At 46.5% G+C, this 15862-nt stretch overlaps 1 pseudogene; it reads right to left on the bottom strand.

The window, feature by feature from the left end:
* LOC142191071 (uncharacterized) overlaps positions 1 to 15862 on the bottom strand; it is a 136522-nt pseudogene that overhangs the window by 52182 nt on the left and 68478 nt on the right.

The following is a 15862-nucleotide window of genomic DNA, read 5'->3' on the forward strand; positions in this document are numbered from 1 at the left end:
TGATCTTGGATGCGTATCATAATCAGTCAGGACATTTCAATGCCCAAAAGACAGAACGAACCATTAAGGATCGTTTCTACTGGGTGGGAATGCGCCCTCAAATTGAACAGTGGTGCCGGGATTGTGCACAATGTGCTTTGCGGAGAGGATCTTACCAACGGGCCCCTCTACAGGGCATTGTCACAGTCAGACCACTAGAGTTGGTAGCGCTTGACCACGTCAAGTTGACTCCAAGTCGGTCAGGTTACACTTATGCATTAACAATGATTGATCATTTTTCAAAATTCATGGTTGTAGTCCCAGTAAAAGATCTCACTGGTAAAACAGCAGCTCGGGAATTCCAAAGACATTTTGGGCGACCCTACGGTTATCCTGAAAAGATCCTTACTGATCAAGGTCCTGCATTTGAGTCAGAGCTTTTTCAAGAGTTCTGCAACCTCTATGGGTGTCAAAAGATCCGCACTACAGCCTACCATCCCCAGGGTAATGGGCTTTGTGAAAAAGCCAATCAAATCATTATCAACATGCTGAGAACAGTTGCCCGTGAAAAACGATCTGAGTGGCCAGAGCTATTGCCAGAGATCACTGAGATCTATAATAATACCAGACAGGATTCCACAGGGTACACTCCTGCATACCTCCTTAGAGGACAGATAGGGCAGCTCCCCGCTGATCACCAAATGGGAGTGATTACAGAGGTTAGGTCCCCACCTTTACCAAATGACACTTGGGTAGCAGAAAGACTAAGGGTTAATAGAGAACTTCAGGAACTTGTGTGTAAATCTCTGGACCAGGCTAGACACAAACAGGCTCTCCAGTATGACAAAGGAGCAAATGCTCAACCATTGCAACCTGGAGATAAGGTCCTAAAAAGGCGACATGTTAGGCATCATAAGTTAGAGGATCGTTGGGAAGACAACGCCTATGTTGTCCAAGAGGCACCACATGATAACTCTAAAGTGTGTAAAATTGTTCCAGAGGATGGAGAAGGTCCATCCCAGCTAGTGTCTCGAGATGATCTCAAAGTCTGTCCCTCCTCTTATACAAGTCCTAGAGTGACCCGTCGGTTACCGGCTACTCCACATGCTCTGTCACAACCAAGACGGACATTACCCTGTATACCCATTCCTGGCCAATATGGTACAGAATTAGGACTTGCTCTGGCTTCCCCTAATTTATACTTCTTTGTGAGACCTACGGTTACACCGTTGCAAAGAGAGATTCCTTCTGTGTCAAGGGAAACAAGTGACTCCATTTCCTTAGAGGACTTTGTATCAGAGACTCCGGATACTCAAGTACTCCCTGACAGAGAGGAGGCCTCAGAGCCTGAAACAATTTCTCAAAGGAGATCCCAAAGGGTAAATAAGGGTAAACCCTCAGTTCGCTACAGCCCTTAAAGGAGCATGCCCAGATCAGCCATAGTAGACTGTGCATTTCAGCTGATCATCTGCCTTGGAAACTTATCTTCATTTCAACAAATAAGCCATATACCTGGTGCCATAGTGGCGACACCATGCTTGGACTGCCCAAAGTTCTACCTCTATTTCTCTTATTTGGTTCTAACCCATTTAACGTTTAATCCATTTACTTTGGACTATGGGATATTTAAGCCATTGACTGTTTTCTGTGTTATTGGTAGCCCGAGGACGTGCTACATTCAAGAAGGGAGGGATGTAACCCCCTCACAGGAGTTACTAATGGTTATTTGGCCATATAAGTGCCTTACATGTTATGATAGTTTGTATATGTTGCCATGTTTATTCTGTATTCATTTGTGTAATGTTGTTAAGCTATTGTTCTCTGGTATCACTTGTCCTAGTGAGCTGTGGTCTCCATAGCAACACACACTATGGTGAGTGGATCTGTAGCTGGAACAGGAAATAGTCATAGCAGAGACAGGAAGTAGTATTCTGTAAGAGCCAGGGAAGAAGAAGTGTGGCAGTGGCCATCTTGTGTTTCAGACACTGTGCTGTGAGGATTTCCACAGCAACAGCAGGACAGAGAAGCTGTGTGACAGCGCCCCCATCACTATCAGTAAGAGGACAGGAATTACATCAGGCTGAGCAGAGCTATAACCCTGGCAGCCTGCACCTACCTCTACAAGGTAACTGAGCCCCTGCAGTAGACCAGAAGCTGGATCTGCAGACATCTTAGACTCTCTGCTAATACATGGGAAGGGGTCAGCCAGCTACAAGCCACTGTGCCACAGCTCACTGCTACAGGACAAGTGAACCAGCAGATGCCCGTTACAATAAAGCAGTGAGCACTTCTACTGATCCTGGCCTGGACATTGCCTTCCCTGTAGCTAAGCCCTGGGCAAATGCTCTTTGTTGGAGTAGAGCACTGGCACCCACATCACCATCTCAGCCCAGGGACCAGCGGGTGTCTCAATACTCCAACTGGCGTCACATCTAACTGACTCTGCCTATTACCCTGTGCACCTCTCCTGGGAGTTCTGGTGCCTATAAGGTCACCGTGACAGTCCAGCCTCCTGCACGGTTCTCCCAGGGTGGTCGCATACATACTGCAGCATTGTCTCATTGAAGCCTAGTAGTCAGCGCTGCAGTACCGGCACTCACCACTGCAGTATGTACAGTAAGGGGGAGTTCACACAGAGTTACGTGCCGCGTGATATGGCATGTAGACGCCGCGGGACCCTTTGCGGGCCGTACACGCTCCCATTGATTTCAATAAATGCAGTAAATAAATGCACGGCCGCAAACTAGCGCGGCGCATACGATCCCCGCTCCCATTGAAATCAATGGGAGCGTGTACGGCCCGCAAAGGGTCCCGCGGCGTCTACGTGCCACATCACGCGGCACGTAACTCTGTGTGAACTCCCCCTAAGTGAGCAGCGCGGATCTCCCTCTGTCCTGCTGATCGGTGGTTCTCAGTGTCGTATCCTGCAGATGTAATATAAGAAGAGGTCATTAGTAGTAGAAAGCGGAGAGTCCCTTTATAGGTAGGAAACTTTCCAGACCAGCTCAGTATGTTATTGTATATTCTCGTTGTCTCTGGATTCCATGGCTGAGATGATAATATTTGTGTCTTTTACCATCTGAGGTGTCGGGAGTTCTGAAAACAGTCGGCGGTGGTTGTTCTGGGCTGTTTCCATCCCTCCCATAGAGGTAAATAGTAGTTGGAGCCTTCACCCTTTGGTAAAAATCAGTTGTTGCCGGCAGCTGAGACTCCCATGTGACCCATGAGGGACCACCACAAGCCTCCCCTCTGTACAGACCCACCATTCACAGTGCAGCTAGCCAGGGCTGTTTTTGGTGTGTGTGTGTGTGGGGAGGTCAAACTGGTGCTTCAGATCCCAGGGCCCCTTTGGAGTTCAGGGCCCTGGGCAATCGCCCAGAGGTTTGGATCAGGGGAGCCCTAGTTACACATGTATCGGTGCTGTGCTTGCCAATACTGTGCACATGGAGATCTATGATAGACACAGGGAGCTGCAGCCTCTGCTCCGCATAGATCACTACATAGAAGATGGAGCAGGACCTTGTAATGATGTAATCGCAGGTCCTGCTCCACTAGCAGAGAGGCTTCAGCCTCAGGACACAGCAAGGAGCGGGGGAAGGGGAGGAAAAAAGGGATTTTTGTGTACTCACCTGTAAAATCCTTTTCTCGTTGTTTCACTGGGGGGCACAGCACCTTGGGTATAGACCTGGTCACTAGGAGCCGGACACTAGGGAAATGAAGATAGATGGCTCCGCCCACACAGGCTTTACCCTCTCACTGACTCCGGCAGTTTTTTACCACAGCAGTAGGAGAGAGTCCAAAAACAGGAAAAAATGAATATGGAACCAACAACCACGAACAAACCTAAATTGTGAAGAAATAAAACCCCGTACACAAAATAACAACGAGTGGGACCTGTGTCCCCCAGTGAAACAACGAGAAAAGGATTTTACAGGTGAGTACACAAAAATCCCTTTTTCTCGCAATATTTCACTGGGGAACACAGCACCTTGGGACATCCAAAAGCAGTCCCCAAGGGAGGGAAAAACAGACAGTCCTGAGAACAATTGGCGCACTGCCGCTTGCAGAGCCCTCCAACCAACTGGCATTGGCAGAAAACACAGAAAAGATCTGGAAAATGTGTACCGAAACCCAGGTACCAAAACAGAAGCCTGATGCCGAACAGCCCCGGAGGCACCGACAGCCCTGGTAGTTGCTACATGGTAGGGCGAATCACTACCTTTTAGCCATAAGGCTTCCTAATGACAGACTGAATCCATCAGAGATGGACACCCTGGAAGTGGCAAGCCCTTCCTAGAGCTCTCTGGAAGATCAAAAAAGAGCATCACAGTGCCGAAAAAGGTATCGTGAGGGCTAGAAAAAAAACGACCGCCCAGAACAACATCCAGGCAATGGAAGGCACTCACGAGGATCCTTAGGCTCCGGCAAGACAATGTCCTCATTGATGACAATAGAGGACGCCACCTTAGAAGAAAAGATGGTGGAGGACAAAGAACCACCCTGTCCTGTGAAGAATCAAGAAGGAAGGCTGGCGTGCAAGCTGCCAGCTCCGAACCCTACAAATAGAAGTGATTGCAACAAGTAAAAAAAATCTTCCAAGAAGAAAATGGAACGAGATTTGCTCTAGAGCAGGGATCCTCAAACTATGGCCCGCGGGCCACATGCCTGCCGAGGACATTTATCCGGCCCGCCGCATGTGGCCCGCACACCATAGCCTGTATCACTCACTAACGGCGAATCCGATTCCCCGATAGTGAGTGGATCGCTGCACATACAATTGAAAGCAATGATGTCACCGCGCTTGCAGGGTAAAGGAGAAGGACGCTCTTCATGAGCAAGTATAATAGAGTGAGTATGTGATTGTATGTGTTTGTGTGTGTTTGTTGTACTGAGGAGCATACAATACAGTGGGGTGGGGGGACATAATGAGGAGCATATAATACAGTGGGGTGGGTGATCGTACTGAGGAGCATATAATACTGTGGGGGAGGGCGCTACTGTGGAGTATATATTCTTAAATTTATTTTTAAACTATATTTCGGCCCTCTGCTGGTTTGAGGGACAGTGAACTGGCCCCCTGTTTGAAAAGTTTGAGGACCCCTGCTCTACAGGCTCAAGGGAGGAGCCTGAAGTACCTCAAAAATGAGGTAAAGTTATCAAGGATCAACTGGAAGCCCGAAGTAGGGACACAATGAGCCATACCCTGGAAAAAAGGGTCTTTGCTTGCTTTGCTTGAGCAAGAAAAACCAGGGCCTACTGGAAAAGAAGCGCAGATATCAGACCTTTCAGGGAGAGGCCAAGACCCTGATCCAACCCAGACTGAAGAATGCCAGGATCCTGGACAAAGAAAAGGAAAAAGACGACAATCTACAGTTCCGCGACAGTGGACATAAGTCTACCAAGTGCGATGAAAAATTTAGCTGACTGAGGCTCCCTGGCCTTGATTATAGAATAAAAAACAGGCTCAGAAAAAACTTGTCCTCAACAGCCACATCATTAAACGTAGCTAACGTAAGGTGGGGTGTAATAGGTCATTGAGAGACCAGATCCTCCCGCAGAGGAGCAAGCCAGGGCAGGAATCCCCCTCGACCCTGAGTTCCTTGAAAAACCTGAGAAAGGAAGGGAAGAAGGAGGAACAGATACTGACCTGAAAACCCCCCACCAGGGAATTACAAGAGCGTCGGACGCAACGCCCGAGGGTCCCTGCACCTGACCAACTACAGAAGAACTTTGTGGTTAAAACAGGAGGCCTCAGAAAAACCGCCTGGCTCTTGGTTCTGCCCTGGAGAGTCAAGAAGGCGACGGCAGTGGAACTGTTGGACTGAAGGCGAGCCAGCCGACCCCGGAGAAGGGGGGTCCAGTACGCAGAGCCCAAAGAAGGCCCTCAGTTCCAACAGATTGAATTGGAGGAGGAAGGATTCCTTCCGGACCACCGTTCCAGAACATCCTGGACTCGCAACTCTGCATCCCCCGAAAGCTGGCGTCGGCAATGACACCTGCCAGTGAATGGAAGATAAGACTTCCCCAGAAAAATCCCCCAAGGAGGAGCGCCATCCATGAAATTTGAGATGAACTCGAGGAATAGAGGAGTTAGGTGATTCAGACTGGACTGGCACTGGTCTCAACGTGCCAAGATAGCCAGCTGAAAGACAGCAATTGGAAGTGGACTGAAGAGTACGAACCTTGGTCTTTGGAGGGAGAATCTTGCCCAGACGAGTATCCAAAAACATATCCAGAAACCTCTGTGCGCTAAAAAAGCACAAGACAGGACTTCCCCTCATAGAAGAGCCAGCTGAACCGCCTAATAAAATCCAGAGCGATCTGTAACTTGGAGAGATTGTCCATCCTGGAGGGAGCCTTAACCAGAAGATCTTCCAGGTACGGGACAAGAGCCACACCCCCGGGCAAAGAATAGCCATGAGAGAGGCCAGCACCCTAACGAAAAACCCGGGGGGGGGGGTGAAGGCCAACCCAATGGGCCCAAGTGGAGCGTGACAATTGGAAGCCGTGACCCTACTGCAAAAAAACAGAAAACCGCTGAATGGCCAGCACATTGCACAAGAGGAATGTGGAGTAAGCGTCTCGGATAATGATGGACAAAAGGAATTTACCTAGTTCCATAATGCAACCACGAATAGCAGAGACTCCATGCGAAAGATTCGAACTTGGACAAATCCTGTTGAGAGACTTCAGGTCCAGAATGGAACAGAGAGAACTGTCCTTTCTTTGGAACAGTAAACAGGCTGGCATAGAACCCCTGGAAATGTTGAGAAGCAGGCACGGGCACAATCACCCCCCTCTGCTGAAGCATGGAGACTGCCTCGAGAAGAGAGGCCACTGAGCAGAAGACGGAAAAAATCTTCCTCCTTTGAAATTCTATGGAATAGCCAATCGAGATCACCTCCTGAAACCAGGCAAGTCAAAATTCCCAGAAGGCGAGCCGATAATCACCCACCTAAGGACCCCTGGGCAGGGGAAGACCTCAATGCAAGTTGAGGCTAGACAGCCCCTTACCAGGGAGGCTAGAGCGGGAATGCCCAGCAGGTCTAATCTTGCTGGAGGGCTTTTGGAGGATGAATCCCAAGGAGATTGTCCCCTGAAGAGGGAAGAAGAGCTAACGCTCTGAACGTCTCTGAGAAAGCCGAGACGTTCAAACCCTAGTCGCTACTCCAAGCCCTTCCCAAAGGGACAGCACTGCTCACATGAGAAAAAAGGGGGGGAGAGCAACTCCAATCATCTTAGAAGCAGGCTCAATGTTCCAGGAACAAAACAACGTGTGACATATAGCCATAACATTTTTTAGGGGTCACCCCAAGGGCCAAAAAATGAAACACTGCTGCTGCATGGCTCTAGTCACCAAAAGGGCCAAAAAATGAAACACTGCTGCTGCATGGCTCTAGTCACCAAAAAGGCATAAAGTACTGTATTTTAAATGCTCTAATCATGCCAAGGGCCAGAAAAACTGCTTTTTAAAGGCTGTACTCACTCCAAGGGCCAAAAACACTGCTGGTGCGAGGCTCTACTCATGCCAAGGGCCAAAAGCACTGTATTTTAAAGGCTCTACTCACTCTAAGGGACAAAATCTGAATCTCTGCTGGTGCAAGGCTGAACTAAGTTAAAGGGCCTAAAACTCTGCAGGTAAAAGGCTGAAGTCACCTAAAGTCACACATACACACTCAAAATGACAGTTAAGGGTGAGGGCTTTTGGATTTCCCATTGTCTATTCCTTCTGTGGTTGTCATGGGCAACGTGATTTAAAAGGGTGCTTGTTAGAGATGAGCGAACGGCGTTTGGTCGAATATCAGGCCGTTCGAGGTGTTCGATTCCAATAGAACACCACGTGGCAAACTCACTAAAAATTCGATTCCCCAACCCCCCCACCTTCCCTGGCGCGTTTTCTGCACCAATAACTACTAAGGAATAGCCAGCTGAGTGAGCAGTGTGGGAGATTATCTTATTCACTACAGAACATGTACCCCACGCTGTGTAGTGATTAACCCCCTCCCCCCGGTGTCCGCTTACCTGCAGCTCTTTGCTCTTGGTCCACTTCGGTCCATGGTCCCAGTTTCAGAGCGCCCTGCCCACACTCTCCTAAGCCCCGCCTTCTCTATAATAATAGTCGGGAAGAGGGGGGCAGGGCACTCTGAAACCGGGACCATGGATCGAAGTGGACCAAGAGCAAAGAGCTGCAGGTAAGCGGACACCGGTGGGGGGGAAGGGGTTAATCACTACACAGCGTGGGGTACATGCTGTGTAGTGAATAGGATAGTCGTTACAATCCCAGCTCTGCTTAATCAACAAACAGTAGTGTCCGATACTACAAACTCAGCACGGCTATACCGATAAACTGAGCGTGTAGTGTCCGATGTAGGTGAGCTGAGTGTGTAGGAGATATAGATGTAGGAGAGCTGGCAGATATGCAGCAGACTAACATACTCATCTCTGCTAACATCGGCCAGCTCTGCTACATCTCTGGTGTAGCAGCTCTGCACTACACCCAACCAACCCTCCATCTACTCCTCCTGTCACACACATCTCTTGTGTAGCAGAGCTCAGCGCACACTCAGCTCTACTACATCTCTACAACAGAGTGTAGAGATGTAGCAGAGCTGAGTGTGTGCTGAGCTATGTTACACCAGAGATGTGTGTGACAGGAGGAATAGGCAAGCTGAGCGCACAGCTGGCTCTGCTTCATTTCTCCATAGGTATGTATTGACCAGCGTTGATTGGCCAGTCTTACAGCATTCGGCCAATCAACGCTGGTTCTGCCGGAGGAGGCGGAGTTTAAAATCGGACCAGAATGGAAACTGCTGTGGACGGCTCTTAGACTCCGCCTCCTCAGCCAGACCCAGCGTTGATTGGCCGAATGTCGTAGACTGGCCAATCAATGCTGATCAATGCATTCCTATGGGAAAAAGTCCGCTCCGGCATATCGCAAGCTGACAGGGGATCCCGACATAATAAAGGTACTTGATGCCCCCAGGCATGCTTCCCCTGCTGTCCCAGTTGCTTTCCAGGGTGCTGGCATCATTTCCTGGGGTGTCTTAGTGGACTTGGTGACCCTCCTGAGTCGAATGGTGGGATCCCCTGTAGCGAAGCATTTTCTCCCATAGACTATAATGGGGTTCCATATTCGTTCGAATAGTCCAATATTGAGATGCTATTCGAAACGAATGTCGAATCTCGAACATTTTACTGTTCGCTCATCTCTACTCGCTATTATTAAATCACTATTATTATCTCACTATTATTACCTCACTATTATTACATCACTATTATTAAATCACTATTAGTATCTCACTATTATTACCTCACTATTATTACATCACTATTATTACATCACTATTACATCACTATTATTATCTCACTATTATTAAATCACTATTATTATCTCACTATTATTACATCACTATTATTACCTCACTATTATTACATCACTATTATTAAATCACTATTATTATCTCACTATTATTACATCACTATTATAACATCACTATTATGACATCACTATTATTACATCACTATTATTACCTCACTATTATTATCTCACTATTATTACATCACTATTATTATATAACTATTATTACCTCACTATTATTACATCACTATTATTACCTCACTATTATTACATCACTATTATTATCTCACTATTATTACCTCACTATTATGACCTCACTATTATTATCTCACTATTATTACATCACTATTATTACATCACTATTATGACATCACTATTATTACCTCACTATTATTACATCACATCACTATTATTACATCACTATTACATCACTATTATTACATCACTATTATGACATCACTATTATTATCTCACTATTATTACCTCACTATTATTATCTCACTATTATTACATCACTATTATTACCTCACTATTATTACATCACTATTATTACCTCACTATTATTACATCACATCACTATTATCACATCACTATTACATCACTATTATTACATCACTATTATTACCTCACTATTATTACATCACTATTATTACATCACTATTACATCACTATTATTACCTCACTATTAGTACATCACTATTATTACCTCACTATTATTACATCACATCACTATTATTACCTCACTATTATTACATCACTATTATTACCTCACTATTATTACATCACTATTATTACCTCACTATTATTACATCACTATTATTACCTCACTATTATTACATCACTATTATTACCTCACTATTATTACATCACTATTATTACCTCACTATTATTACATCACTATTGTTACCTCACTATTTTTACATCACTATTATTACCTCACTATTATTACACCACTAATATTACCTCACTATTATTACCTCACTATTATTACATCACTATTATTATCTCACTATTATTACATCACTATTATTATCTCACTATTATTACCTCACTATTATTACCTCACTATTATTACATCACTATTATAAAGGAGTTTTCTGGCCGCAAACTGATTTTTGATACTGATGACTTGTTCACAGGATAGGACCTCGGTCTGTAATCGGGTCGGGTCTGTCTGTTCTAGCCGCCTCCATGTGCTGATAGTTTATAGTGGACTGGATTCAGCACCGCTACTATTCAAGTAATAGGACTGGCACAGCAGCGTCATCCTCTGTATAGTGGTGGGTCTGGGTAACTGTGCTGCATCCTGTCCAGTAGCAGTGTCTGGCATCCGGAAGCTTCTAATACAGGTGATCTGTGTGGGGTTCGGGTGTTGAACCCTGACAGATTATACGCTAACATACCGATGAGCCGTCCTGTGGATAGATTATAGATTATATACTGACATAAAGATGTCCTGTGGATAGATTATATACTAGTATGAAAAATGCCCAGTGCCCCAATGAATGTTCTAGATCAGGATAAATAGCTCAGTGTCAGTTCCTACCCAGACACCTAACCCAGAGGGCAGTGAGAAACAATGGGATTAGAAAAAACAAAAAACTGGGATGGAATGGGAGCGCCACTGGATGGAATCCAAGGAAACCAATATTCGTTATTGGTTACAAAAAACAGGCAGAGGGTGGCTACGCGTTTCTACGCCATACCCGTGTCTTCCTCAGGCCAATATAGAATGCGCTGTCCAGCTTTATGAACCGCTCAGGAGGTTTTTCCGGTAGCTGTTTCTGCCGACTCCCATTCTTCAGGCTGAGTCGCCTCGCGATTCGGCCTGAAGAAATCCCTCCTCCGGATTAGGCCCAATCATTTAGCCTAATCTGGAGGAGGGTGCGTGGCTGGATGCCGTGCATTGGCTTTCATTTCCACGACACGTTTTATGGATCGGAACCTGAGGTGGAGGTGTGAACTCCCCCTAAGGGGTTTCTTCCTTTTTATTTTCTGTTTCCTTGTTGTAGGTCACTGATATTCACTTTAATGTTCATATCTGTATGCTGTATGGATCCATTGCCATTTACCGTATATAATCGAGTATAAGTCGACCCGAATATAAGCCGACACCCCCCCAATTTTACCACAAAAAACGGGGAAAACTTATTGACTCGAGTATAAGCCGAGGGGGGAAAATGCATGACATTCTCTTTGTGCTTATGTTAATCCTAGCCGTCTTCAGGCCTATATGGTCTGGGACACTATCATACAGGCCCAAAGCAGTAGCAGCCTGTTGCCATACAGGCCCAAAGCCTGTGCTAGCAGTAACAGGCTATTACTACTACCACAGGCTTTGGGCCTATATGATAATATACCAGACCACGTGACATCTGGGATTTAAAGGGGCTCTATCAGCAAAATCCTGCAGATAGAGCCCCACATATGCGTGCATAGCCTTTAAAAAGGCTATTCAGGCACTGTAAAAGTTAAAATAAACTACACCCCCCCCCCCGTTTTAAAATAATAACTTAAAAAAGAATGTTCTCTACTTACGGAACGTGCACCCTGGGCGGGCATTCAGGGTGTGTCTTCATCTTCTTCCCCGCCTCTTCTTCCTCTGACGTCTTCGGGTCCCGTCCTCCTCCGGCGCTTGCTCGCGGACACTGATAAAAAAAAATAGCCCGGGCGCATGCGCAGTAGCCGTAGTAGAAGCCGCGTGCTACTGCGCATGCGCCCGGGCTATTTTTTTTTATCAGTGTCCGCGAGCAAGCGCCGGAGGAGGACGGGACCCGAAGACGTCAGAGGAAAAAGAGGCGGGGAAGAAGATGAAGACACACCCTGAATGCCCGCCCAGGGTGCACGTTCCGTAAGTAGAGAACATTCTTTTTTAAGTTATTATTTTAAAACGGCGGGGTAGTTTAATTTAACTTTTACAGTGCCTGAATAGCCTTTTTAAAGGCTATGCACGCATATGTGGGGCTCTATCAGCATGATTTTGCTGATAGAGCCCCTTTAACCATATAGGCCTGAAGCAGCTAGGATTAACATCGGATCCCGGAGAGGTGAGTAAAACTGTTTATTATTTTCTCTCACCTCCCCTGGGGCTCCGATTATTAAACTCGGGGGTCTGACCCCGAATATAATAATAGCGGCAGTGGGATCGCGGCTGGGGCTCGGGCCTACTCACTGCTGGCCTCCGCGGGCTATATTATAAGGTGACGCGGGGGTCGGCAGTGAGCAGGCCCGGGGAAAAACAAACATTAAGTTCTAATACTTACCGACCTCGCGCTGCTGCTCCCGCCACTGCTCGTCTTCTCCCGCGGCTGCTCCTGCGTCTCAGTGTAGGCGTGATGATGCCACCTGTGCAGAGACACAGTAAGATGTCATCGACACACGCCGGGTGCGGGCCTGAGCTAACGTGGCCACGTCACCCGATGTGTGTTGTAGCCGGGGGAGGGGGCTGGGACTGGAGCGGAGGCACGCTGCAGCGGAGTCAATACGGTCGAGTCAATTACCGTATTGACTCGAGTCTTAATTTCACTGGTCCGCAGTAAAAGATATCTGTGGGAGGCCGCTGGAACAGCACTGCTGCCGATAGGTGGTCGGTGAGGCAGCGCTGTCTCCAGGGCCGCCTTAAGATGTTTCCAAGGCAGAGAAGATGCTCTGGAAACATCTTAGGGCGGTCCTGGAGGCAGCGCTGCCTCATCACTCACCTATCACTGCTCCAGCGCCCTCCCACAGATATCTTTCACTGCGGACCAGTCATGTGACATTTTCAATTGCCGTATTGACCCGAGTATAAGCCGAGGCGCACTTTTTCAGCACAAAAACTGTGCTGAAAAACTCGGCTTATACTCAAGTATATACGGTAATTTGTGTTTTGCCATCTGTTATAAAGACTTAATCATGGTTGGGTTGGATACCTTCTAACCCGAATCAGTAGGTGGTGGCAGTGTGTATCTGGGGGGCATGGACTGGGCTCAGTGTGATTCATGCTCTGTTGAATGAGTCAAGAGAAATAACCATTTAAAGTCACATCCACAGTCCGTACATGACAGCGATACTATGTATTATATATTGTCTCATCTTCTCTCCATTCAGGTTCCTACAATATAGAATCCTCTCAGTATCTTCTATAGAAGAGAATATTCCTGATTGATCCATCAAGGATGGAAAGAGACAGGAACAAGATGGCGGAAAGTCTATTAAATCTCACCCTAGAGATCATCTACCAGCTTACTGGAGAGGTGAGAGATTCTGATGATGTCATCATGACATCATTCTTATCTATAGTAATAACAGATGATATGACTGGAGAGGTGATGGACTCTGGACATGTATGTAGTGAGATTTAATAATGTGTCTCCCCATAACTAGGATTACACAGTAGTGAAGAAGACCTCTAGTGGGCGCTGTCAGGCTCCTGTGTATGATGGATATGGAGGAACCCTGAGCCCATTCCCAGGGCCTCCACCTCACCCCCTGATACAGGAGGAGATCAATGGACAGAAGATCCTAGAACTCACCCACAAGATGCTGGAGCTGCTGACTGGAGAGGTGACACTGCTGGGAATGCTGGGACATTATACAGTAACTGGAGGGGTCGGGGTGATGACTGTATCATTGTGTTGTCAGGTTCCTATAAGGTGTCAGGATGTCGCTGTCTATTTCTCCATGGAGGAGTGGGAGTATTTAGAAGGACACAAGGATCTGTACAAGGAGGTGATGATGGAGGACCAGCAGCCCCTCACATCAGCAGGTAATAGACATGACTATATACACATGGACTTCCATTATTTGTATGTACAGAATGAATTCAGTCCCTGTCTGTGTTTCCTACAGGTAGATCCAGTAAGAGGACAACACCGGAGAGATGTCCCAGTCCTCTTCTTCCACAGGATGATCAGGTAGATGGAGATATTCCCTATGATGTGTAGACGGGCTGTGAAGTCCTTGTGGTCAGTCTTGTTGTATCCAGCAGTATTATATGGTTATATACATGGGCGGTGTCATTGAGCCGCCATCTAATATGTTTATCCGGCTTCTCACAGACCTGCAGCTACTGTCAGGACATCTTTCATCTTCATGCGGATTAATGATCTAGAACATTCTCTGTGACTTCCCCATTTGTCCGGTGACTTTTACATTATTTGTTTCCCAGATTTTCCATCAGGATAAAGATGTGAGCGACATGAATGCTATATCTATGAGAATACAGGAAGAGTCCTATGTGAGTGGTGATGAGGAGTGTGAGGAGGACATTCCTACAGGGACCCGCCCAGGTGAGGAGTCACCACTATATAAAGCACAGAAGGGTCACTGATTCTATTCAGACATTGTTTAGACTATTTGTTGTTCCCCGATTCAGGTAAAATACTAATAATACCTGAATATAAATGTGATACCGCTATAGGGGGTAATAAATGTAGTATAGAATAGAACGGACAGCAGGAATATGGACTTGACATCGATGTGAACGAGGCAAATTTCTTCCTCACCGGCTGTCAGTCCTCGTGAAGGGAAAGAATTTACCAGAATTATATAGCAGATTATTTCAGGTAGCGGAAAAATAATCCTCCTGCTCGATCTTCAGGCAGATTCCACCTCAGAGCTCTATGGAAATAAATGGGAGGTGGAAAATCCGGCCTGGCCAGTAAGGAATCTGATGGAGATTCGGGGGCTGATTTGGTAAAGCGGAAAAATTCTTCTTCTGAATTCCTGAAGCAGCTTCTACAAATGTCACTGTGTAATCCTCACCTTAGACCCCAATCACACTATGGAATCCGGACTAGAAAATCTGGTCTGTACATCAGTCACATTTCCCAGCCTGAACTCTGTCCACACACCAGGACTCCCCGTATCTTAGTGATCTATGACGCTAGGAGTCCCTGCTTCCTTGTGACTCCACAGACCCTACTACATACTGTATGGGACAGCAGATCCGCGGTGAGTTCAGGCTGGGAAATCCAGCAGATGTGGTTTGGATTCTATTGTGTGTATGGGGTGTAATACAGTAAGATTTATGGCATCCTACAGTATTATTCCACATAAGTGGCCATAGTTAAGCAGCCATGGATTGTGTTCACCTCTACAGTGACCTAGAGCAGTGGTGGCGTCTCCTGCCCCGCTTCATTACTAGTCACTATCACTGACCTCCGTCTCAGCACAGTGAATACTAATGAAGTAGGCCGCGCTGCCGTCGTTTGCTGCCTGTGCCACTGACTTCACTTCTTCACACGGTCTGAAGCGTCTCAGGCAGCGGCAGCTCAGTGGGGAATATACTTATAAGGTTATGTTATTCAATAATAGTAACATCAGTTTTCTTCTTGTCAGATGACTGTACCAGGAGCTCAGAGGGACATCTGATATCTACAGATCATAAAGCAATGGATCATGGTATCACACAAGATCCATATGAAGAACATGTCATGACCTCAGATATATCCGCAGCCCCTCTGGAGAAAGATCTTTCTTCTAATTCATCACAGTCTATTAAGCAAAATAAAAGCTGCAGATGTGGTGTTATACATCAGAGAACTC

This window comes from Leptodactylus fuscus, chromosome 1 (genome assembly GCF_031893055.1).
Source record: "Leptodactylus fuscus isolate aLepFus1 chromosome 1, aLepFus1.hap2, whole genome shotgun sequence".
NCBI classification, from domain to species: Eukaryota; Metazoa; Chordata; class Amphibia; order Anura; family Leptodactylidae; genus Leptodactylus; species Leptodactylus fuscus.